The sequence below is a fragment of the Leptosomus discolor genome, chromosome 7 (assembly GCF_034619465.1).
Source record: "Leptosomus discolor isolate bLepDis1 chromosome 7, bLepDis1.hap2, whole genome shotgun sequence".
In the NCBI taxonomy this organism is placed as follows: Eukaryota; Metazoa; Chordata; class Aves; order Leptosomiformes; family Leptosomidae; genus Leptosomus; species Leptosomus discolor.
In genome coordinates this window covers 36616068-36635299 of record NC_141397.1, presented here as the reverse complement: position 1 = coordinate 36635299, position 19232 = coordinate 36616068, and the positions used below count along the sequence as shown (strand labels likewise).

At 67.7% G+C, this 19232-nt stretch overlaps 39 non-coding genes across 39 annotated transcripts; all 39 read right to left on the bottom strand.

Moving 5' to 3' along the window:
- Positions 1-381: 381 nt before the first annotated feature.
- LOC147415175 (5S ribosomal RNA) lies at positions 382-500 on the bottom strand. The gene has a single exon (XR_015183584.1). It is a non-coding gene; the product is annotated as a 5S ribosomal RNA (ribosomal RNA).
- Positions 501-868: 368 nt separating this feature from the next.
- Positions 869-987, bottom strand: LOC147415174 (5S ribosomal RNA). Its single transcript, XR_015183583.1, has one exon. It is a non-coding gene; the product is annotated as a 5S ribosomal RNA (ribosomal RNA).
- Positions 988-1355: 368 nt separating this feature from the next.
- LOC147415173 (5S ribosomal RNA) lies at positions 1356-1474 on the bottom strand. Its single transcript, XR_015183582.1, has one exon. It is a non-coding gene; the product is annotated as a 5S ribosomal RNA (ribosomal RNA).
- Positions 1475-1842: 368 nt separating this feature from the next.
- LOC147415172 (5S ribosomal RNA) lies at positions 1843-1961 on the bottom strand. The gene has a single exon (XR_015183581.1). It is a non-coding gene; the product is annotated as a 5S ribosomal RNA (ribosomal RNA).
- A 368-nt stretch (positions 1962-2329) lies between these two features.
- On the bottom strand, positions 2330-2448 carry LOC147415171 (5S ribosomal RNA). Its single transcript, XR_015183580.1, has one exon. It is a non-coding gene; the product is annotated as a 5S ribosomal RNA (ribosomal RNA).
- A 393-nt stretch (positions 2449-2841) lies between these two features.
- LOC147415170 (5S ribosomal RNA) lies at positions 2842-2960 on the bottom strand. The gene has a single exon (XR_015183578.1). It is a non-coding gene; the product is annotated as a 5S ribosomal RNA (ribosomal RNA).
- A 368-nt stretch (positions 2961-3328) lies between these two features.
- Positions 3329-3447, bottom strand: LOC147415169 (5S ribosomal RNA). The gene has a single exon (XR_015183577.1). It is a non-coding gene; the product is annotated as a 5S ribosomal RNA (ribosomal RNA).
- Positions 3448-3815: 368 nt separating this feature from the next.
- On the bottom strand, positions 3816-3934 carry LOC147415168 (5S ribosomal RNA). Its single transcript, XR_015183576.1, has one exon. It is a non-coding gene; the product is annotated as a 5S ribosomal RNA (ribosomal RNA).
- Positions 3935-4327: 393 nt separating this feature from the next.
- Positions 4328-4446, bottom strand: LOC147415167 (5S ribosomal RNA). The gene has a single exon (XR_015183575.1). It is a non-coding gene; the product is annotated as a 5S ribosomal RNA (ribosomal RNA).
- Positions 4447-4814: 368 nt separating this feature from the next.
- On the bottom strand, positions 4815-4933 carry LOC147415166 (5S ribosomal RNA). The gene has a single exon (XR_015183654.1). It is a non-coding gene; the product is annotated as a 5S ribosomal RNA (ribosomal RNA).
- Positions 4934-5301: 368 nt separating this feature from the next.
- LOC147415165 (5S ribosomal RNA) lies at positions 5302-5420 on the bottom strand. The gene has a single exon (XR_015183574.1). It is a non-coding gene; the product is annotated as a 5S ribosomal RNA (ribosomal RNA).
- Positions 5421-5807: 387 nt separating this feature from the next.
- LOC147415164 (5S ribosomal RNA) lies at positions 5808-5926 on the bottom strand. Its single transcript, XR_015183726.1, has one exon. It is a non-coding gene; the product is annotated as a 5S ribosomal RNA (ribosomal RNA).
- Positions 5927-6294: 368 nt separating this feature from the next.
- On the bottom strand, positions 6295-6413 carry LOC147415163 (5S ribosomal RNA). The gene has a single exon (XR_015183725.1). It is a non-coding gene; the product is annotated as a 5S ribosomal RNA (ribosomal RNA).
- Positions 6414-6781: 368 nt separating this feature from the next.
- LOC147415162 (5S ribosomal RNA) lies at positions 6782-6900 on the bottom strand. Its single transcript, XR_015183724.1, has one exon. It is a non-coding gene; the product is annotated as a 5S ribosomal RNA (ribosomal RNA).
- A 368-nt stretch (positions 6901-7268) lies between these two features.
- On the bottom strand, positions 7269-7387 carry LOC147415161 (5S ribosomal RNA). The gene has a single exon (XR_015183723.1). It is a non-coding gene; the product is annotated as a 5S ribosomal RNA (ribosomal RNA).
- A 393-nt stretch (positions 7388-7780) lies between these two features.
- LOC147415160 (5S ribosomal RNA) lies at positions 7781-7899 on the bottom strand. The gene has a single exon (XR_015183722.1). It is a non-coding gene; the product is annotated as a 5S ribosomal RNA (ribosomal RNA).
- A 368-nt stretch (positions 7900-8267) lies between these two features.
- On the bottom strand, positions 8268-8386 carry LOC147415159 (5S ribosomal RNA). Its single transcript, XR_015183720.1, has one exon. It is a non-coding gene; the product is annotated as a 5S ribosomal RNA (ribosomal RNA).
- A 393-nt stretch (positions 8387-8779) lies between these two features.
- Positions 8780-8898, bottom strand: LOC147415158 (5S ribosomal RNA). Its single transcript, XR_015183719.1, has one exon. It is a non-coding gene; the product is annotated as a 5S ribosomal RNA (ribosomal RNA).
- A 368-nt stretch (positions 8899-9266) lies between these two features.
- On the bottom strand, positions 9267-9385 carry LOC147415157 (5S ribosomal RNA). Its single transcript, XR_015183653.1, has one exon. It is a non-coding gene; the product is annotated as a 5S ribosomal RNA (ribosomal RNA).
- Positions 9386-9753: 368 nt separating this feature from the next.
- On the bottom strand, positions 9754-9872 carry LOC147415156 (5S ribosomal RNA). Its single transcript, XR_015183718.1, has one exon. It is a non-coding gene; the product is annotated as a 5S ribosomal RNA (ribosomal RNA).
- Positions 9873-10240: 368 nt separating this feature from the next.
- Positions 10241-10359, bottom strand: LOC147415155 (5S ribosomal RNA). Its single transcript, XR_015183717.1, has one exon. It is a non-coding gene; the product is annotated as a 5S ribosomal RNA (ribosomal RNA).
- A 368-nt stretch (positions 10360-10727) lies between these two features.
- On the bottom strand, positions 10728-10846 carry LOC147415154 (5S ribosomal RNA). Its single transcript, XR_015183716.1, has one exon. It is a non-coding gene; the product is annotated as a 5S ribosomal RNA (ribosomal RNA).
- A 368-nt stretch (positions 10847-11214) lies between these two features.
- LOC147415153 (5S ribosomal RNA) lies at positions 11215-11333 on the bottom strand. The gene has a single exon (XR_015183715.1). It is a non-coding gene; the product is annotated as a 5S ribosomal RNA (ribosomal RNA).
- A 368-nt stretch (positions 11334-11701) lies between these two features.
- Positions 11702-11820, bottom strand: LOC147415152 (5S ribosomal RNA). The gene has a single exon (XR_015183714.1). It is a non-coding gene; the product is annotated as a 5S ribosomal RNA (ribosomal RNA).
- A 368-nt stretch (positions 11821-12188) lies between these two features.
- Positions 12189-12307, bottom strand: LOC147415151 (5S ribosomal RNA). The gene has a single exon (XR_015183713.1). It is a non-coding gene; the product is annotated as a 5S ribosomal RNA (ribosomal RNA).
- Positions 12308-12700: 393 nt separating this feature from the next.
- On the bottom strand, positions 12701-12819 carry LOC147415150 (5S ribosomal RNA). Its single transcript, XR_015183712.1, has one exon. It is a non-coding gene; the product is annotated as a 5S ribosomal RNA (ribosomal RNA).
- Positions 12820-13187: 368 nt separating this feature from the next.
- On the bottom strand, positions 13188-13306 carry LOC147415149 (5S ribosomal RNA). Its single transcript, XR_015183711.1, has one exon. It is a non-coding gene; the product is annotated as a 5S ribosomal RNA (ribosomal RNA).
- A 368-nt stretch (positions 13307-13674) lies between these two features.
- Positions 13675-13793, bottom strand: LOC147415148 (5S ribosomal RNA). Its single transcript, XR_015183709.1, has one exon. It is a non-coding gene; the product is annotated as a 5S ribosomal RNA (ribosomal RNA).
- A 368-nt stretch (positions 13794-14161) lies between these two features.
- Positions 14162-14280, bottom strand: LOC147415147 (5S ribosomal RNA). Its single transcript, XR_015183708.1, has one exon. It is a non-coding gene; the product is annotated as a 5S ribosomal RNA (ribosomal RNA).
- Positions 14281-14648: 368 nt separating this feature from the next.
- On the bottom strand, positions 14649-14767 carry LOC147415146 (5S ribosomal RNA). Its single transcript, XR_015183707.1, has one exon. It is a non-coding gene; the product is annotated as a 5S ribosomal RNA (ribosomal RNA).
- Positions 14768-15135: 368 nt separating this feature from the next.
- LOC147415145 (5S ribosomal RNA) lies at positions 15136-15254 on the bottom strand. Its single transcript, XR_015183706.1, has one exon. It is a non-coding gene; the product is annotated as a 5S ribosomal RNA (ribosomal RNA).
- A 368-nt stretch (positions 15255-15622) lies between these two features.
- LOC147415144 (5S ribosomal RNA) lies at positions 15623-15741 on the bottom strand. The gene has a single exon (XR_015183649.1). It is a non-coding gene; the product is annotated as a 5S ribosomal RNA (ribosomal RNA).
- A 368-nt stretch (positions 15742-16109) lies between these two features.
- LOC147415143 (5S ribosomal RNA) lies at positions 16110-16228 on the bottom strand. Its single transcript, XR_015183705.1, has one exon. It is a non-coding gene; the product is annotated as a 5S ribosomal RNA (ribosomal RNA).
- Positions 16229-16596: 368 nt separating this feature from the next.
- Positions 16597-16715, bottom strand: LOC147415142 (5S ribosomal RNA). The gene has a single exon (XR_015183704.1). It is a non-coding gene; the product is annotated as a 5S ribosomal RNA (ribosomal RNA).
- Positions 16716-17108: 393 nt separating this feature from the next.
- On the bottom strand, positions 17109-17227 carry LOC147415141 (5S ribosomal RNA). The gene has a single exon (XR_015183703.1). It is a non-coding gene; the product is annotated as a 5S ribosomal RNA (ribosomal RNA).
- Positions 17228-17595: 368 nt separating this feature from the next.
- On the bottom strand, positions 17596-17714 carry LOC147415140 (5S ribosomal RNA). The gene has a single exon (XR_015183702.1). It is a non-coding gene; the product is annotated as a 5S ribosomal RNA (ribosomal RNA).
- Positions 17715-18082: 368 nt separating this feature from the next.
- On the bottom strand, positions 18083-18201 carry LOC147415139 (5S ribosomal RNA). Its single transcript, XR_015183701.1, has one exon. It is a non-coding gene; the product is annotated as a 5S ribosomal RNA (ribosomal RNA).
- Positions 18202-18569: 368 nt separating this feature from the next.
- Positions 18570-18688, bottom strand: LOC147415138 (5S ribosomal RNA). The gene has a single exon (XR_015183700.1). It is a non-coding gene; the product is annotated as a 5S ribosomal RNA (ribosomal RNA).
- A 368-nt stretch (positions 18689-19056) lies between these two features.
- Positions 19057-19175, bottom strand: LOC147415137 (5S ribosomal RNA). The gene has a single exon (XR_015183698.1). It is a non-coding gene; the product is annotated as a 5S ribosomal RNA (ribosomal RNA).
- Positions 19176-19232: the final 57 nt, after the last annotated feature.

Here is a 19232-nt window from a genome sequence, read left to right as displayed (position 1 = left end):
GCCAACAGCCCTCTCGGGACACCTCCACCCACAACCCACCCTGACCTACAACATCACAGGGGCCCGCTTCCCGTGCCCTCGCCCGCGCCCCCGCCACCACAACCTCCAGCACTCGCGCCCGCATCGATCCGGCACGCCCAACACCACCCTGTCCCAGCAACACCTCTTTCGCCTCACCGACAACGCCTTCCCACCCTGACGTACGGTCCCACCAACACACGCAGCGGGGCAACGGGCCACGCCGACCCGCCCCCGGACCCCCGCCACCACCGCCCACAGCAACACCCGCACGCACGACCACCCACAACTGCCCCGCCGCGTCACCTCAACAGCAAAACGGGGACCCCCGCGCGCCCAAAGGACCCCCCAGCCAGCACCAAAAGCCTACAGCACCCGGTATTCCCAGGCGGTCTCCCATCCAAGTACTAACCGGGCCCGACCCTGCTTAGCTTCCGAGATCAGACGAGATCGGGCGTTCTCAGGGTGGTATGGCCGTAGGCAGCCCCTGTCCCGCCAACAGCCCTCTCGGGACACCTCCACCCACAACCCACCCTGACCTACAACATCACAGGGGCCCTCTTCCCGTGCCCTCGCCCGCGGCACCACCACCACCAGCACTCGCGCCCGCATCGATCCCGCGCACTCAACACCCCCCTCGCCTCACCAAAAACACCATCCCACCCCGACGAACGGCCCCAACAACACACGCAGCGGGGCAACGGGCCACGCCGACCCGCCCCCGGACCCCTGTCGCCACCGCCCACAGCAACACCCGCACGCACGACCACCCACAACTGCTCCGCCGCGTCACCTCAACAGCAAAACGGGGACCCCCGCGCGCCCAAAGGACCCCCCAGCCAGCACCAAAAGCCTACAGCACCCGGTATTCCCAGGCGGTCTCCCATCCAAGTACTAACCGGGCCCGACCCTGCTTAGCTTCCGAGATCAGACGAGATCGGGCGTTCTCAGGGTGGTATGGCCGTAGGCAGCCCCTGTCCCGCCAACAGCCCTCTCGGGACACCTCCACCCACAACCCACCCTGACCTACAACATCACAGGGGCCCTCTTCCCCTGCCCTCGCCCGCGGCACCACCACCACCAGCACTCGCGCCCGCATCGATCCCGCGCACTCAACACCCCTCTCGCCTCACCAAAAACACCATCCCACCCCGACGAACGGCCCCAACAACACACGCAGCGGGGCAACGGGCCACGCCGACCCGCCCCCGGACCCCCGTCGCCACCGCCCACAGCAACACCCGCACGCACGACCACCCACAACTGCCCCGCCGCGTCACCTCAACAGCAAAACGGGGACCCCCGCGCGCCCAAAGGACCCCCCAGCCAGCACCAAAAGCCTACAGCACCCGGTATTCCCAGGCGGTCTCCCATCCAAGTACTAACCGGGCCCGACCCTGCTTAGCTTCCGAGATCAGACGAGATCGGGCGTTCTCAGGGTGGTATGGCCGTAGGCAGCCCCTGTCCCGCCAACAGCCCTCTCGGGACACCTCCACCCACAACCCACCCTGACCTACAACATCACAGGGGCCCTCTTCCCCTGCCCTCGCCCGCGGCACCACCACCACCAGCACTCGCGCCCGCATCGATCCCGCGCACTCAACACCCCTCTCGCCTCACCAAAAACACCATCCCACCCTGACGAACGGCCCCAACAACACACGCAGCGGGGCAACGGGCCACGCCGACCCGCCCCCGGACCCCCGCCGCCACCGCCCACAGCAACACCCGCACGCACGACCACCCACAACTGCCCCGCCGCGTCACCTCAACAGCAAAACGGGGACCCCCGCGCGCCCAAAGGACCCCCCAGCCAGCACCAAAAGCCTACAGCACCCGGTATTCCCAGGCGGTCTCCCATCCAAGTACTAACCGGGCCCGACCCTGCTTAGCTTCCGAGATCAGACGAGATCGGGCGTTCTCAGGGTGGTATGGCCGTAGGCAGCCCCTGTCCCGCCAACAGCCCTCTCGGGACACCTCCACCCACAACCCACCCTGACCTACAACATCACAGGGGCCCTCTTCCCGTGCCCTCGCCCGCGGCACCACCACCACCAGCACTCGCGCCCGCATCGATCCCGCGCACTCAACACCCCTCTCGCCTCACCAAAAACACCATCCCACCCTGACGAACGGCCCCAACAACACACGCAGCGGGGCAACGGGCCACGCCGACCCGCCCCCGGACCCCCGTCGCCACCGCCCACAGCAACACCCGCACGCACGACCACCCACAACTGCCCCGCCGCGTCACCTCAACAGCAAAACGGGGACCCCCGCGCGCCCAAAGGACCCCCCAGCCAGCACCAAAAGCCTACAGCACCCGGTATTCCCAGGCGGTCTCCCATCCAAGTACTAACCGGGCCCGACCCTGCTTAGCTTCCGAGATCAGACGAGATCGGGCGTTCTCAGGGTGGTATGGCCGTAGGCAGCCCCTGTCCCGCCAACAGCCCTCTCGGGACACCTCCACCCACAACCCACCCTGACCTACAACATCACAGGGGCCCGCTTCCAGTTCCCGTGCCCGCGCCCCCGCCACCACAACCTCCAGCACTCGCACCCGCACCAATCCGGCACGCCCAACACCACCCTGTCCCAGCAACACCTCTTTCGCCTCACCGACAACGCCTTCCCACCCTGACGTACGGTCCCACCAACACACGCAGCGGGGCAACGGGCCACGCCGACCCGCCCCCGGACCCCCGCCACCACCGCCCACAGCAACACCCGCACGCACGACCACCCACAACTGCCCCGCCGCGTCACCTCAACAGCAAAACGGGGACCCCCGCGCGCCCAAAGGACCCCCCAGCCAGCACCAAAAGCCTACAGCACCCGGTATTCCCAGGCGGTCTCCCATCCAAGTACTAACCGGGCCCGACCCTGCTTAGCTTCCGAGATCAGACGAGATCGGGCGTTCTCAGGGTGGTATGGCCGTAGGCAGCCCCTGTCCCGCCAACAGCCCTCTCGGGACACCTCCACCCACAACCCACCCTGACCTACAACATCACAGGGGCCCTCTTCCCGTGCCCTCGCCCGCGGCACCACCACCACCAGCACTCGCGCCCGCATCGATCCCGCGCACTCAACACCCCTCTCGCCTCACCAAAAACACCATCCCACCCCGACGAACGGCCCCAACAACACACGCAGCGGGGCAACGGGCCACGCCGACCCGCCCCCGGACCCCCGTCGCCACCGCCCACAGCAACACCCGCACGCACGACCACCCACAACTGCCCCGCCGCGTCACCTCAACAGCAAAACGGGGACCCCCGCGCGCCCAAAGGACCCCCCAGCCAGCACCAAAAGCCTACAGCACCCGGTATTCCCAGGCGGTCTCCCATCCAAGTACTAACCGGGCCCGACCCTGCTTAGCTTCCGAGATCAGACGAGATCGGGCGTTCTCAGGGTGGTATGGCCGTAGGCAGCCCCTGTCCCGCCAACAGCCCTCTCGGGACACCTCCACCCACAACCCACCCTGACCTACAACATCACAGGGGCCCTCTTCCCCTGCCCTCGCCCGCGGCACCACCACCACCAGCACTCGCGCCCGCATCGATCCCGCGCACTCAACACCCCTCTCGCCTCACCAAAAACACCATCCCACCCTGACGAACGGCCCCAACAACACACGCAGCGGGGCAACGGGCCACGCCGACCCGCCCCCGGACCCCCGTCGCCACCGCCCACAGCAACACCCGCACGCACGACCACCCACAACTGCCCCGCCGCGTCACCTCAACAGCAAAACGGGGACCCCCGCGCGCCCAAAGGACCCCCCAGCCAGCACCAAAAGCCTACAGCACCCGGTATTCCCAGGCGGTCTCCCATCCAAGTACTAACCGGGCCCGACCCTGCTTAGCTTCCGAGATCAGACGAGATCGGGCGTTCTCAGGGTGGTATGGCCGTAGGCAGCCCCTGTCCCGCCAACAGCCCTCTCGGGACACCTCCACCCACAACCCACCCTGACCTACAACATCACAGGGGCCCGCTTCCCGTGCCCTCGCCCGCGCCCCCGCCACCACAACCTCCAGCACTCGCGCCCGCATCGATCCGGCACGCCCAACACCACCCTGTCCCAGCAACACCTCTTTCGCCTCACCGACAACGCCTTCCCACCCTGACGTACGGTCCCACCAACACACGCAGCGGGGCAACGGGCCACGCCGACCCGCCCCCGGACCCCCGCCACCACCGCCCACAGCAACACCCGCACGCACGACCACCCACAACTGCCCCGCCGCGTCACCTCAACAGCAAAACGGGGACCCCCGCGCGCCCAAAGGACCCCCCAGCCAGCACCAAAAGCCTACAGCACCCGGTATTCCCAGGCGGTCTCCCATCCAAGTACTAACCGGGCCCGACCCTGCTTAGCTTCCGAGATCAGACGAGATCGGGCGTTCTCAGGGTGGTATGGCCGTAGGCAGCCCCTGTCCCGCCAACAGCCCTCTCGGGACACCTCCACCCACAACCCACCCTGACCTACAACATCACAGGGGCCCTCTTCCCGTGCCCTCGCCCGCGGCACCACCACCACCAGCACTCGCGCCCGCATCGATCCCGCGCACTCAACACCCCCCTCGCCTCACCAAAAACACCATCCCACCCCGACGAACGGCCCCAACAACACACGCAGCGGGGCAACGGGCCACGCCGACCCGCCCCCGGACCCCTGTCGCCACCGCCCACAGCAACACCCGCACGCACGACCACCCACAACTGCTCCGCCGCGTCACCTCAACAGCAAAACGGGGACCCCCGCGCGCCCAAAGGACCCCCCAGCCAGCACCAAAAGCCTACAGCACCCAGTATTCCCAGGCGGTCTCCCATCCAAGTACTAACCGGGCCCGACCCTGCTTAGCTTCCGAGATCAGACGAGATCGGGCGTTCTCAGGGTGGTATGGCCGTAGGCAGCCCCTGTCCCGCCAACAGCCCTCTCGGGACACCTCCACCCACAACCCACCCTGACCTACAACATCACAGGGGCCCTCTTCCCGTGCCCTCGCCCGCGGCACCACCACCACCAGCACTCGCGCCCGCATCGATCCCGCGCACTCAACACCCCTCTCGCCTCACCAAAAACACCATCCCACCCTGACGAACGGCCCCAACAACACACGCAGCGGGGCAACGGGCCACGCCCACCCGCCCCCGGACCCCCGCCGCCACCGCCCACAGCAACACCCGCACGCATGACCACCCACAACTGCCCCGCCGCGTCACCTCAACAGCAAAACGGGGACGCCGGCGCGCCCAAAGGACCCCCCAGCCAGCACCAAAAGCCTACAGCACCCGGTATTCCCAGGCGGTCTCCCATCCAAGTACTAACCGGGCCCGACCCTGCTTAGCTTCCGAGATCAGACGAGATCGGGCGTTCTCAGGGTGGTATGGCCGTAGGCAGCCCCTGTCCCGCCAACAGCCCTCTCGGGACACCTCCACCCACAACCCACCCTGACCTACAACATCACAGGGGCCCTCTTCCCGTGCCCTCGCCCCCGCCACCACAACCTCCAGCACTCGCACCCGCACCAATCCGGCACGCCCAACACCACCCTGTCCCAGCAACACCTCTTTCGCCTCACCGACAACGCCTTCCCACCCTGACGTACGGTCCCACCAACACACGCAGCGGGGCAACGGGCCACGCCGACCCGCCCCCGGACCCCCGCCACCACCGCCCACAGCAACACCCGCACGCACGACCACCCACAACTGCTCCGCCGCGTCACCTCAACAGCAAAACGGGGACCCCCGCGCGCCCAAAGGACCCCCCAGCCAGCACCAAAAGCCTACAGCACCCGGTATTCCCAGGCGGTCTCCCATCCAAGTACTAACCGGGCCCGACCCTGCTTAGCTTCCGAGATCAGACGAGATCGGGCGTTCTCAGGGTGGTATGGCCGTAGGCAGCCCCTGTCCCGCCAACAGCCCTCTCGGGACACCTCCACCCACAACCCACCCTGACCTACAACATCACAGGGGCCCTCTTCCCGTGCCCTCGCCCGCGGCACCACCACCACCAGCACTCGCGCCCGCATCGATCCCGCGCACTCAACACCCCTCTCGCCTCACCAAAAACACCATCCCACCCTGACGAACGGCCCCAACAACACACGCAGCGGGGCAACGGGCCACGCCGACCCGCCCCCGGACCCCCGTCGCCACCGCCCACAGCAACACCCGCACGCACGACCACCCACAACTGCCCCGCCGCGTCACCTCAACAGCAAAACGGGGACCCCCGCGCGCCCAAAGGACCCCCCAGCCAGCACCAAAAGCCTACAGCACCCGGTATTCCCAGGCGGTCTCCCATCCAAGTACTAACCGGGCCCGACCCTGCTTAGCTTCCGAGATCAGACGAGATCGGGCGTTCTCAGGGTGGTATGGCCGTAGGCAGCCCCTGTCCCGCCAACAGCCCTCTCGGGACACCTCCACCCACAACCCACCCTGACCTACAACATCACAGGGGCCCTCTTCCCGTACCCTCGCCCGCGGCACCACCACCACCAGCACTCGCGCCCGCATCGATCCCGCGCACTCAACACCCCTCTCGCCTCACCAAAAACACCATCCCACCCTGACGAACGGCCCCAACAACACACGCAGCGGGGCAACGGGCCACGCCGACCCGCCCCCGGACCCCCGCCGCCACCGCCCACAGCAACACCCGCACGCACGACCACCCACAACTGCCCCGCCGCGTCACCTCAACAGCAAAACGGGGACCCCCGCGCGCCCAAAGGACCCCCCAGCCAGCACCAAAAGCCTACAGCACCCGGTATTCCCAGGCGGTCTCCCATCCAAGTACTAACCGGGCCCGACCCTGCTTAGCTTCCGAGATCAGACGAGATCGGGCGTTCTCAGGGTGGTATGGCCGTAGGCAGCCCCTGTCCCGCCAACAGCCCTCTCGGGACACCTCCACCCACAACCCACCCTGACCTACAACATCACAGGGGCCCTCTTCCCGTGCCCTCGCCCGCGGCACCACCACCACCAGCACTCGCGCCCGCATCGATCCCGCGCACTCAACACCCCTCTCGCCTCACCAAAAACACCATCCCACCCTGACGAACGGCCCCAACAACACACGCAGCGGGGCAACGGGCCACGCCGACCCGCCCCCGGACCCCCGCCGCCACCGCCCACAGCAACACCCGCACGCACGACCACCCACAACTGCCCCGCCGCGTCACCTCAACAGCAAAACGGGGACCCCCGCGCGCCCAAAGGACCCCCCAGCCAGCACCAAAAGCCTACAGCACCCGGTATTCCCAGGCGGTCTCCCATCCAAGTACTAACCGGGCCCGACCCTGCTTAGCTTCCGAGATCAGACGAGATCGGGCGTTCTCAGGGTGGTATGGCCGTAGGCAGCCCCTGTCCCGCCAACAGCCCTCTCGGGACACCTCCACCCACAACCCACCCTGACCTACAACATCACAGGGGCCCTCTTCCCGTGCCCTCGCCCGCGCCCCCGCCACCACAACCTCCAGCACTCGCGCCCGCATCGATCCGGCACGCCCAACACCACCCTGTCCCAGCAACACCTCTTTCGCCTCACCGACAACGCCTTCCCACCCTGACGTACGGTCCCACCAACACACGCAGCGGGGCAACGGGCCACGCCGACCCGCCCCCGGACCCCCGCCACCACCGCCCACAGCAACACCCGCACGCACGACCACCCACAACTGCCCCGCCGCGTCACCTCAACAGCAAAACGGGGACCCCCGCGCGCCCAAAGGACCCCCCAGCCAGCACCAAAAGCCTACAGCACCCGGTATTCCCAGGCGGTCTCCCATCCAAGTACTAACCGGGCCCGACCCTGCTTAGCTTCCGAGATCAGACGAGATCGGGCGTTCTCAGGGTGGTATGGCCGTAGGCAGCCCCTGTCCCGCCAACAGCCCTCTCGGGACACCTCCACCCACAACCCACCCTGACCTACAACATCACAGGGGCCCTCTTCCCGTGCCCTCGCCCGCGGCACCACCACCACCAGCACTCGCGCCCGCATCGATCCCGCGCACTCAACACCCCTCTCGCCTCACCAAAAACACCATCCCACCCTGACGAACGGCCCCAACAACACACGCAGCGGGGCAACGGGCCACGCCGACCCGCCCCCGGACCCCCGTCGCCACCGCCCACAGCAACACCCGCACGCACGACCACCCACAACTGCCCCGCCGCGTCACCTCAACAGCAAAACGGGGACCCCCGCGCGCCCAAAGGACCCCCCAGCCAGCACCAAAAGCCTACAGCACCCGGTATTCCCAGGCGGTCTCCCATCCAAGTACTAACCGGGCCCGACCCTGCTTAGCTTCCGAGATCAGACGAGATCGGGCGTTCTCAGGGTGGTATGGCCGTAGGCAGCCCCTGTCCCGCCAACAGCCCTCTCGGGACACCTCCACCCACAACCCACCCTGACCTACAACATCACAGGGGCCCGCTTCCCGTGCCCTCGCCCGCGCCCCCGCCACCACAACCTCCAGCACTCGCGCCCGCATCGATCCGGCACGCCCAACACCACCCTGTCCCAGCAACACCTCTTTCGCCTCACCGACAACGCCTTCCCACCCTGACGTACGGTCCCACCAACACACGCAGCGGGGCAACGGGCCACGCCGACCCGCCCCCGGACCCCCGCCACCACCGCCCACAGCAACACCCGCACGCACGACCACCCACAACTGCCCCGCCGCGTCACCTCAACAGCAAAACGGGGACCCCCGCGCGCCCAAAGGACCCCCCAGCCAGCACCAAAAGCCTACAGCACCCGGTATTCCCAGGCGGTCTCCCATCCAAGTACTAACCGGGCCCGACCCTGCTTAGCTTCCGAGATCAGACGAGATCGGGCGTTCTCAGGGTGGTATGGCCGTAGGCAGCCCCTGTCCCGCCAACAGCCCTCTCGGGACACCTCCACCCACAACCCACCCTGACCTACAACATCACAGGGGCCCTCTTCCCGTGCCCTCGCCCGCGGCACCACCACCACCAGCACTCGCGCCCGCATCGATCCCGCGCACTCAACACCCCCCTCGCCTCACCAAAAACACCATCCCACCCCGACGAACGGCCCCAACAACACACGCAGCGGGGCAACGGGCCACGCCGACCCGCCCCCGGACCCCTGTCGCCACCGCCCACAGCAACACCCGCACGCACGACCACCCACAACTGCTCCGCCGCGTCACCTCAACAGCAAAACGGGGACCCCCGCGCGCCCAAAGGACCCCCCAGCCAGCACCAAAAGCCTACAGCACCCAGTATTCCCAGGCGGTCTCCCATCCAAGTACTAACCGGGCCCGACCCTGCTTAGCTTCCGAGATCAGACGAGATCGGGCGTTCTCAGGGTGGTATGGCCGTAGGCAGCCCCTGTCCCGCCAACAGCCCTCTCGGGACACCTCCACCCACAACCCACCCTGACCTACAACATCACAGGGGCCCTCTTCCCGTGCCCTCGCCCGCGGCACCACCACCACCAGCACTCGCGCCCGCATCGATCCCGCGCACTCAACACCCCTCTCGCCTCACCAAAAACACCATCCCACCCTGACGAACGGCCCCAACAACACACGCAGCGGGGCAACGGGCCACGCCCACCCGCCCCCGGACCCCCGCCGCCACCGCCCACAGCAACACCCGCACGCATGACCACCCACAACTGCCCCGCCGCGTCACCTCAACAGCAAAACGGGGACGCCGGCGCGCCCAAAGGACCCCCCAGCCAGCACCAAAAGCCTACAGCACCCGGTATTCCCAGGCGGTCTCCCATCCAAGTACTAACCGGGCCCGACCCTGCTTAGCTTCCGAGATCAGACGAGATCGGGCGTTCTCAGGGTGGTATGGCCGTAGGCAGCCCCTGTCCCGCCAACAGCCCTCTCGGGACACCTCCACCCACAACCCACCCTGACCTACAACATCACAGGGGCCCTCTTCCCGTGCCCTCGCCCGCGGCACCACCACCACCAGCACTCGCGCCCGCATCGATCCCGCGCACTCAACACCCCTCTCGCCTCACCAAAAACACCATCCCACCCTGACGAACGGCCCCAACAACACACGCAGCGGGGCAACGGGCCACGCCGACCCGCCCCCGGACCCCCGCCGCCACCGCCCACAGCAACACCCGCACGCACGACCACCCACAACTGCCCCGCCGCGTCACCTCAACAGCAAAACGGGGACCCCCGCGCGCCCAAAGGACCCCCCAGCCAGCACCAAAAGCCTACAGCACCCGGTATTCCCAGGCGGTCTCCCATCCAAGTACTAACCGGGCCCGACCCTGCTTAGCTTCCGAGATCAGACGAGATCGGGCGTTCTCAGGGTGGTATGGCCGTAGGCAGCCCCTGTCCCGCCAACAGCCCTCTCGGGACACCTCCACCCACAACCCACCCTGACCTACAACATCACAGGGGCCATCTTCCCGTACCCTCGCCCGCGGCACCACCACCACCAGCACTCGCGCCCGCATCGATCCCGCGCACTCAACACCCCTCTCGCCTCACCAAAAACACCATCCCACCCTGACGAACGGCCCCAACAACACACGCAGCGGGGCAACGGGCCACGCCGACCCGCCCCCGGACCCCCGCCGCCACCGCCCACAGCAACACCCGCACGCACGACCACCCACAACTGCCCCGCCGCGTCACCTCAACAGCAAAACGGGGACCCCCGCGCGCCCAAAGGACCCCCCAGCCAGCACCAAAAGCCTACAGCACCCGGTATTCCCAGGCGGTCTCCCATCCAAGTACTAACCGGGCCCGACCCTGCTTAGCTTCCGAGATCAGACGAGATCGGGCGTTCTCAGGGTGGTATGGCCGTAGGCAGCCCCTGTCCCGCCAACAGCCCTCTCGGGACACCTCCACCCACAACCCACCCTGACCTACAACATCACAGGGGCCCTCTTCCCGTGCCCTCGCCCGCGGCACCACCACCACCAGCACTCGCGCCCGCATCGATCCCGCGCACTCAACACCCCTCTCGCCTCACCAAAAACACCATCCCACCCTGACGAACGGCCCCAACAACACACGCAGCGGGGCAACGGGCCACGCCGACCCGCCCCCGGACCCCCGTCGCCACCGCCCACAGCAACACCCGCACGCACGACCACCCACAACTGCCCCGCCGCGTCACCTCAACAGCAAAACGGGGACCCCCGCGCGCCCAAAGGACCCCCCAGCCAGCACCAAAAGCCTACAGCACCCGGTATTCCCAGGCGGTCTCCCATCCAAGTACTAACCGGGCCCGACCCTGCTTAGCTTCCGAGATCAGACGAGATCGGGCGTTCTCAGGGTGGTATGGCCGTAGGCAGCCCCTGTCCCGCCAACAGCCCTCTCGGGACACCTCCACCCACAACCCACCCTGACCTACAACATCACAGGGGCCCTCTTCCCGTGCCCTCGCCCGCGGCACCACCACCACCAGCACTCGCGCCCGCATCGATCCCGCGCACTCAACACCCCTCTCGCCTCACCAAAAACACCATCCCACCCTGACGAACGGCCCCAACAACACACGCAGCGGGGCAACGGGCCACGCCGACCCGCCCCCGGACCCCCGTCGCCACCGCCCACAGCAACACCCGCACGCACGACCACCCACAACTGCCCCGCCGCGTCACCTCAACAGCAAAACGGGGACCCCCGCGCGCCCAAAGGACCCCCCAGCCAGCACCAAAAGCCTACAGCACCCGGTATTCCCAGGCGGTCTCCCATCCAAGTACTAACCGGGCCCGACCCTGCTTAGCTTCCGAGATCAGACGAGATCGGGCGTTCTCAGGGTGGTATGGCCGTAGGCAGCCCCTGTCCCGCCAACAGCCCTCTCGGGACACCTCCACCCACAACCCACCCTGACCTACAACATCACAGGGGCCCTCTTCCCGTGCCCTCGCCCGCGGCACCACCACCACCAGCACTCGCGCCCGCATCGATCCCGCGCACTCAACACCCCTCTCGCCTCACCAAAAACACCATCCCACCCTGACGAACGGCCCCAACAACACACGCAGCGGGGCAACGGGCCACGCCGACCCGCCCCCGGACCCCCGCCGCCACCGCCCACAGCAACACCCGCACGCACGACCACCCACAACTGCCCCGCCGCGTCACCTCAACAGCAAAACGGGGACCCCCGCGCGCCCAAAGGACCCCCCAGCCAGCACCAAAAGCCTACAGCACCCGGTATTCCCAGGCGGTCTCCCATCCAAGTACTAACCGGGCCCGACCCTGCTTAGCTTCCGAGATCAGACGAGATCGGGCGTTCTCAGGGTGGTATGGCCGTAGGCAGCCCCTGTCCCGCCAACAGCCCTCTCGGGACACCTCCACCCACAACCCACCCTGACCTACAACATCACAGGGGCCCTCTTCCCGTGCCCTCGCCCGCGCCCCCGCCACCACAACCTCCAGCACTCGCGCCCGCATCGATCCGGCACGCCCAACACCACCCTGTCCCAGCAACACCTCTTTCGCCTCACCGACAACGCCTTCCCACCCTGACGTACGGTCCCACCAACACACGCAGCGGGGCAACGGGCCACGCCGACCCGCCCCCGGACCCCCGCCACCACCGCCCACAGCAACACCCGCACGCACGACCACCCACAACTGCCCCGCCGCGTCACCTCAACAGCAAAACGGGGACCCCCGCGCGCCCAAAGGACCCCCCAGCCAGCACCAAAAGCCTACAGCACCCGGTATTCCCAGGCGGTCTCCCATCCAAGTACTAACCGGGCCCGACCCTGCTTAGCTTCCGAGATCAGACGAGATCGGGCGTTCTCAGGGTGGTATGGCCGTAGGCAGCCCCTGTCCCGCCAACAGCCCTCTCGGGACACCTCCACCCACAACCCACCCTGACCTACAACATCACAGGGGCCCTCTTCCCGTGCCCTCGCCCGCGGCACCACCACCACCAGCACTCGCGCCCGCATCGATCCCGCGCACTCAACACCCCTCTCGCCTCACCAAAAACACCATCCCACCCTGACGAACGGCCCCAACAACACACGCAGCGGGGCAACGGGCCACGCCGACCCGCCCCCGGACCCCCGTCGCCACCGCCCACAGCAACACCCGCACGCACGACCACCCACAACTGCCCCGCCGCGTCACCTCAACAGCAAAACGGGGACCCCCGCGCGCCCAAAGGACCCCCCAGCCAGCACCAAAAGCCTACAGCACCCGGTATTCCCAGGCGGTCTCCCATCCAAGTACTAACCGGGCCCGACCCTGCTTAGCTTCCGAGATCAGACGAGATCGGGCGTTCTCAGGGTGGTATGGCCGTAGGCAGCCCCTGTCCCGCCAACAGCCCTCTCGGGACACCTCCACCCACAACCCACCCTGACCTACAACATCACAGGGGCCCTCTTCCCGTACCCTCGCCCGCGGCACCACCACCACCAGCACTCGCGCCCGCATCGATCCCGCGCACTCAACACCCCTCTCGCCTCACCAAAAACACCATCCCACCCTGACGAACGGCCCCAACAACACACGCAGCGGGGCAACGGGCCACGCCGACCCGCCCCCGGACCCCCGCCGCCACCGCCCACAGCAACACCCGCACGCACGACCACCCACAACTGCCCCGCCGCGTCACCTCAACAGCAAAACGGGGACCCCCGCGCGCCCAAAGGACCCCCCAGCCAGCACCAAAAGCCTACAGCACCCGGTATTCCCAGGCGGTCTCCCATCCAAGTACTAACCGGGCCCGACCCTGCTTAGCTTCCGAGATCAGACGAGATCGGGCGTTCTCAGGGTGGTATGGCCGTAGGCAGCCCCTGTCCCGCCAACAGCCCTCTCGGGACACCTCCACCCACAACCCACCCTGACCTACAACATCACAGGGGCCCTCTTCCCGTGCCCTCGCCCGCGGCACCACCACCACCAGCACTCGCGCCCGCATCGATCCCGCGCACTCAACACCCCTCTCGCCTCACCAAAAACACCATCCCACCCTGACGAACGGCCCCAACAACACACGCAGCGGGGCAACGGGCCACGCCGACCCGCCCCCGGACCCCCGCCGCCACCGCCCACAGCAACACCCGCACGCACGACCACCCACAACTGCCCCGCCGCGTCACCTCAACAGCAAAACGGGGACCCCCGCGCGCCCAAAGGACCCCCCAGCCAGCACCAAAAGCCTACAGCACCCGGTATTCCCAGGCGGTCTCCCATCCAAGTACTAACCGGGCCCGACCCTGCTTAGCTTCCGAGATCAGACGAGATCGGGCGTTCTCAGGGTGGTATGGCCGTAGGCAGCCCCTGTCCCGCCAACAGCCCTCTCGGGACACCTCCACCCACAACCCACCCTGACCTACAACATCACAGGGGCCCTCTTCCCGTGCCCTCGCCCGCGGCACCACCACCACCAGCACTCGCGCCCGCATCGATCCCGCGCACTCAACACCCCTCTCGCCTCACCAAAAACACCATCCCACCCTGACGAACGGCCCCAACAACACACGCAGCGGGGCAACGGGCCACGCCGACCCGCCCCCGGACCCCCGTCGCCACCGCCCACAGCAACACCCGCACGCACGACCACCCACAACTGCCCCGCCGCGTCACCTCAACAGCAAAACGGGGACCCCCGCGCGCCCAAAGGACCCCCCAGCCAGCACCAAAAGCCTACAGCACCCGGTATTCCCAGGCGGTCTCCCATCCAAGTACTAACCGGGCCCGACCCTGCTTAGCTTCCGAGATCAGACGAGATCGGGCGTTCTCAGGGTGGTATGGCCGTAGGCAGCCCCTGTCCCGCCAACAGCCCTCTCGGGACACCTCCACCCACAACCCACCCTGACCTACAACATCACAGGGGCCCTCTTCCCGTGCCCTCGCCCGCGGCACCACCACCACCAGCACTCGCGCCCGCATCGATCCCGCGCACTCAACACCCCTCTCGCCTCACCAAAAACACCATCCCACCCTGACGAACGGCCCCAACAACACACGCAGCGGGGCAACGGGCCACGCCGACCCGCCCCCGGACCCCCGTCGCCACCGCCCACAGCAACACCCGCACGCACGACCACCCACAACTGCCCCGCCGCGTCACCTCAACAGCAAAACGGGGACCCCCGCGCGCCCAAAGGACCCCCCAGCCAGCACCAAAAGCCTACAGCACCCGGTATTCCCAGGCGGTCTCCCATCCAAGTACTAACCGGGCCCGACCCTGCTTAGCTTCCGAGATCAGACGAGATCGGGCGTTCTCAGGGTGGTATGGCCGTAGGCAGCCCCTGTCCCGCCAACAGCCCTCTCGGGACACCTCCACCCACAACCCACCCTGACCTACAACATCACAGGGGCCCTCTTCCCGTGCCCTCGCCCGCGGCACCACCACCACCAGCACTCGCGCCCGCATCGATCCCGCGCACTCAACACCCCTCTCGCCTCACCAAAAACACCATCCCACCCTGACGAACGGCCCCAACAACACACGCAGCGGGGCAACGGGCCACGCCGACCCGCCCCCGGACCCCCGTCGCCACCGCCCACAGCAACACCCGCACGCACGACCACCCACAACTGCCCCGCCGCGTCACCTCAACAGCAAAACGGGGACCCCCGCGCGCCCAAAGGACCCCCCAGCCAGCACCAAAAGCCTACAGCACCCGGTATTCCCAGGCGGTCTCCCATCCAAGTACTAACCGGGCCCGACCCTGCTTAGCTTCCGAGATCAGACGAGATCGGGCGTTCTCAGGGTGGTATGGCCATAGGCAGCCCCTGTCCCGCCAACAGCCCTCTCGGGACACCTCCACCCACAACCCACCCTGACCTACAACATCACAGGGGCCCTCTTCCCCTGCCCTCGCCCGCGGCACCACCACCACCAGCACTCGCGCCCGCATCGATCCCGCGCACTCAACACCCCTCTCGCCTCACCAAAAACACCATCCCACCCTGACGAACGGCCCCAACAACACACGCAGCGGGGCAACGGGCCACGCCGACCCGCCCCCGGACCCCCGCCGCCACCGCCCACAGCAACACCCGCACGCACGACCACCCACAACTGCTCCGCCGCGTCACCTCAACAGCAAAACGGGGACCCCCGCGCGCCCAAAGGACCCCCCAGCCAGCACCAAAAGCCTACAGCACCCGGTATTCCCAGGCGGTCTCCCATCCAAGTACTAACCGGGCCCGACCCTGCTTAGCTTCCGAGATCAGACGAGATCGGGCGTTCTCAGGGTGGTATGGCCGTAGGCAGCCCCTGTCCCGCCAACAGCCCTCTCGGGACACCTCCACCCACAACCCACCCTGACCTACAACATCACAGGGGCCCTCTTCCCGTGCCCTCGCCCGCGGCACCACCACCACCAGCACTCGCGCCCGCATCGATCCCGCGCACTCAACACCCCTCTCGCCTCACCAAAAACACCATCCCACCCTGACGAACGGCCCCAACAACACACGCAGCGGGGCAACGGGCCACGCCGACCCGCCCCCGGACCCCCGTCGCCACCGCCCACAGCAACACCCGCACGCACGACCACCCACAACTGCCCCGCCGCGTCACCTCAACAGCAAAACGGGGACCCCCGCGCGCCCAAAGGACCCCCCAGCCAGCACCAAAAGCCTACAGCACCCGGTATTCCCAGGCGGTCTCCCATCCAAGTACTAACCGGGCCCGACCCTGCTTAGCTTCCGAGATCAGACGAGATCGGGCGTTCTCAGGGTGGTATGGCCGTAGGCAGCCCCTGTCCCGCCAACAGCCCTCTCGGGACACCTCCACCCACAACCCACCCTGACCTACAACATCACAGGGGCCCGCTTCCCGTGCCCTCGCCCGCGCCCCCGCCACCACAACCTCCAGCACTCGCGCCCGCATCGATCCGGCACGCCCAACACCACCCTGTCCCAGCAACACCTCTTTCGCCTCACCGACAACGCCTTCCCACCCTGACGTACGGTCCCACCAACACACGCAGCGGGGCAACGGGCCACGCCGACCCGCCCCCGGACCCCCGCCACCACCGCCCACAGCAACACCCGCACGCACGACCACCCACAACTGCCCCGCCGCGTCACCTCAACAGCAAAACGGGGACCCCCGCGCGCCCAAAGGACCCCCCAGCCAGCACCAAAAGCCTACAGCACCCGGTATTCCCAGGCGGTCTCCCATCCAAGTACTAACCGGGCCCGACCCTGCTTAGCTTCCGAGATCAGACGAGATCGGGCGTTCTCAGGGTGGTATGGCCGTAGGCAGCCCCTGTCCCGCCAACAGCCCTCTCGGGACACCTCCACCCACAACCCACCCTGACCTACAACATCACAGGGGCCCTCTTCCCGTGCCCTCGCCCGCGGCACCACCACCACCAGCACTCGCGCCCGCATCGATCCCGCGCACTCAACACCCCCCTCGCCTCACCAAAAACACCATCCCACCCCGACGAACGGCCCCAACAACACACGCAGCGGGGCAACGGGCCACGCCGACCCGCCCCCGGACCCCTGTCGCCACCGCCCACAGCAACACCCGCACGCACGACCACCCACAACTGCTCCGCCGCGTCACCTCAACAGCAAAACGGGGACCCCCGCGCGCCCAAAGGACCCCCCAGCCAGCACCAAAAGCCTACAGCACCCGGTATTCCCAGGCGGTCTCCCATCCAAGTACTAACCGGGCCCGACCCTGCTTAGCTTCCGAGATCAGACGAGATCGGGCGTTCTCAGGGTGGTATGGCCGTAGGCAGCCCCTGTCCCGCCAACAGCCCTCTCGGGACACCTCCACCCACAACCCACCCTGACCTACAACATCACAGGGGCCCTCTTCCCCTGCCCTCGCCCGCGGCACCACCACCACCAGCACTCGCGCCCGCATCGATCCCGCGCACTCAACACCCCTCTCGCCTCACCAAAAACACCATCCCACCCCGACGAACGGCCCCAACAACACACGCAGCGGGGCAACGGGCCACGCCGACCCGCCCCCGGACCCCCGTCGCCACCGCCCACAGCAACACCCGCACGCACGACCACCCACAACTGCCCCGCCGCGTCACCTCAACAGCAAAACGGGGACCCCCGCGCGCCCAAAGGACCCCCCAGCCAGCACCAAAAGCCTACAGCACCCGGTATTCCCAGGCGGTCTCCCATCCAAGTACTAACCGGGCCCGACCCTGCTTAGCTTCCGAGATCAGACGAGATCGGGCGTTCTCAGGGTGGTATGGCCGTAGGCAGCCCCTGTCCCGCCAACAGCCCTCTCGGGACACCTCCACCCACAACCCACCCTGACCTACAACATCACAGGGGCCCTCTTCCCCTGCCCTCGCCCGCGGCACCACCACCACCAGCACTCGCGCCCGCATCGATCCCGCGCACTCAACACCCCTCTCGCCTCACCAAAAACACCATCCCACCCTGACGAACGGCCCCAACAACACACGCAGCGGGGCAACGGGCCACGCCGACCCGCCCCCGGACCCCCGCCGCCACCGCCCACAGCAACACCCGCACGCACGACCACCCACAACTGCCCCGCCGCGTCACCTCAACAGCAAAACGGGGACCCCCGCGCGCCCAAAGGACCCCCCAGCCAGCACCAAAAGCCTACAGCACCCGGTATTCCCAGGCGGTCTCCCATCCAAGTACTAACCGGGCCCGACCCTGCTTAGCTTCCGAGATCAGACGAGATCGGGCGTTCTCAGGGTGGTATGGCCGTAGGCAGCCCCTGTCCCGCCAACAGCCCTCTCGGGACACCTCCACCCACAACCCACCCTGACCTACAACATCACAGGGGCCCTCTTCCCGTGCCCTCGCCCGCGGCACCACCACCACCAGCACTCGCGCCCGCATCGATCCCGCGCACTCAACACCCCTCTCGCCTCACCAAAAACACCATCCCACCCTGACGAACGGCCCCAACAACACACGCAGCGGGGCAACGGGCCACGCCGACCCGCCCCCGGACCCCCGTCGCCACCGCCCACAGCAACACCCGCACGCACGACCACCCACAACTGCCCCGCCGCGTCACCTCAACAGCAAAACGGGGACCCCCGCGCGCCCAAAGGACCCCCCAGCCAGCACCAAAAGCCTACAGCACCCGGTATTCCCAGGCGGTCTCCCATCCAAGTACTAACCGGGCCCGACCCTGCTTAGCTTCCGAGATCAGACGAGATCGGGCGTTCTCAGGGTGGTATGGCCGTAGGCAGCCCCTGTCCCGCCAACAGCCCTCTCGGGACACCTCCACCCACAACCCACCCTGAC